The sequence below is a fragment of the Fukomys damarensis genome, unplaced genomic scaffold (assembly GCF_012274545.1).
Source record: "Fukomys damarensis isolate Sample0158 unplaced genomic scaffold, DMR_v1.0_HiC HiC_scaffold_13, whole genome shotgun sequence".
In the NCBI taxonomy this organism is placed as follows: Eukaryota; Metazoa; Chordata; class Mammalia; order Rodentia; family Bathyergidae; genus Fukomys; species Fukomys damarensis.
Genome location: NW_022900925.1, coordinates 19,439,540 through 19,442,116, shown reverse-complemented (window position 1 = coordinate 19,442,116; position 2,577 = coordinate 19,439,540).

The window sequence follows — 2,577 nt, the reverse complement described above, 5'->3', positions numbered from 1 at the left end:
ATATATTTTTTTTTTTTTCAACCTAGTTTTTGGCAATGGCCGATTTTGCAAGAAGTATCTTTCTAATTAATGTGGGACATTTCCCCCACCAGCCAATAATTCAGGGACAGCCCCTCCACAGCACACGTGTCAACATTCATTCACTCACTTGTAGCGGCGTCCCCCGCGCACCTGCTCGCCCAGCTGGCTAATCACACACGGTCACGTGGACACACGCATGCGCAGTTCCACTTAAGTGGCAGCGTCCCGCCCTCTCCCTAGCAATCACCGCCGGTATCTGCAGCGCAGCAGGGCCAGACAAACTGTCTCCACAACTCTCGCGCTGAGCTGCGGATGATGGATAGGCGAGCACTCGGGAACCCGCAGAGCCCAGCGTGTAGGGCAGGATTCCTGATTCTGCTGTGATTGTTCACACCACGACAGGGAGACCTGCCTGCCTCCCACTCTTTCTGTCACATGCACCAAAGCACAGTCACGCTGGCAGATTCCACTCTTCACAGAGTGAGTTTTCCTACGCCCCCACAAAATACTTCTGCAGCATGGCAGCTGCAGCAGGGACCGGGAGCCCTGGTCACAGCAGCCTGGCATCACCGGGCCGGCCCAGGAGGCTCTGGAACACGAGCAGTGGGCAAAGATCCCCTAGCAGGCCAGCTCCTCCCTCCTGAGCTTGGTGGCTCTGCTGTCAGTACCTCCGTCCCAGCTGGCCCTGCTTCTCCACCTGATGTGGGCCTGGGTGTGAGGCTGGCAGAGGGGCTGGCTAAGGTGCCTCTGTGAGATGCCCCCTGAACTTGGTACCCTGTGGGGTCTTGGAGAGGGCTACAGAGCTCCAGTGAGGGGAGTAGGAAGTCTCTGTGCCAGCTCCCAGCGGACCAGAGTGGCTGAGCAGTGCAGCTGCCACCCTCCACCCCCATCCAGCCACCACAGTCTGACACTGCCAGGCACTGATGTGGCTTCTGAGAATAGCAATGCCCCAGTGCCCCTGCAGGGTGGTAGGAGCCCACCCACGGCCCCCGCTGGCAGCGGCCTCATCGACTCTTGTGCTCTCCTCACCAGCACTGCAGTCTATGAACGCAGGGAGAGGTCAAGCACCCCGTACCCCTCTGCCTCCAAGTGTCCACCCTTCCAGGCCTCTCCAAGGTCAGGAGCTGTGCCCCAGTGATCTCTGAGGCCTCTGTGCTGAAAAGGCATGATGAGCCCCCGACTTGAAATGCACCTAAGACACTGCCGGGTTCTGCCATCCATGGATTCAGATCCTGGAATCCGCAAGTCCACATCTCCCTGGGGTTGGAGTACACAGCCAAGGCAGACTGCTCACCACCTCCCTCTGTGAAAGCCAGCCCGGAACTGGCAGCAGCTGTGGGTGTTTGATGATGACAGGCAGACGGACAGGACCCTCTGTGCACAGTCTGACAGAACCCACAGACTGTGGCGCACCCTGAACCATGGTCCAGTCGGGGTCCAGTTGCAGTAGTGGGTCTGTCCCATGGTGACCTCCCTCTGTCCTCCCACAGGGCTCTCCAAAGAGTGGCAGTCCCAGATTGTGGCTGTGAGCACGCCATGCACACAATAGGATGGACCTACAGAGATCAGTCAGGATCACTGCCAAATTCTCAGATCGAGGACACTGTTTAACATCTATAAGTACCTGTCAGTCAGTACAATGACTTTCAAAGGAAATCGTAGCATCACTAGGTGAAGAGGTCTGACTAGGCCACGCTGGGTCCCCGGAGGGATCACAGGAGCCACCACGGTGCTAAGCTCTGGACGTGGCCTCATTCCATCATCACCACAATCTAGACAACAGCTGCAATATCATCACCCATGTACAGTAGAGAAAATGTAGGCTTAGAAAGGTTAAGCCAAAATCACCGTAGTGGAATAGCTCCCCACACCTTCTCTTTCTTGTGGCGGGGACTGAATTCTAGGGCCTTGAATACAGTAGGCGAGAACTCTACCTTCAAGCTACACTGCCCACCAGCCCTTTAAAAAAAATTTTTTTTAAATTTAAAAATAGAGTCTTAAAGGGCTGGGGATTTAGCTCAGTGGTGATACTGTCTGCCTTGCAAACGCAAGTTCTCAAGTTTGATCCCTGGTACCAAAATAAAAGTTAAAAATAGGGTCTTTCTGGGCCAGGGATTTAACTCAGTAGCACCGTGCCTGCCTCAAAAGCAGTAAGGTTTTGAGTTCGATCCCTGTACCAATAAATAAATAAATAAACAAATAAATAAAATAGGGTCTTGCTAAGTTGTCCAGGATGGCCTAGAACTTACTTACAATTAGCCTTTGAAGTGGCTGGAATTAGTAGCCACTATGCTAGGTTCAAGGTGGTAACGCCAGAGCCCAGGCCTCACTGGCTGAGGAAGGTGCTGCCTTCCTGCAGCCTCACTAGGTGGGTGACCTCCTTTGGGCCAGAAGCACTGGTTTAATTCCCTTGTGCCCTGGGTAGTAAGAGCTTCACTCCCAGTGGCCCTGACCACTACCTTAATCACAGGACCCCTTGTAACAACACACCCCAGGCTGCATTTAGCTGACCAGCCCTTCCCTCCTTAAACCAGGTCCCAGACAGGGGAGGAGCCT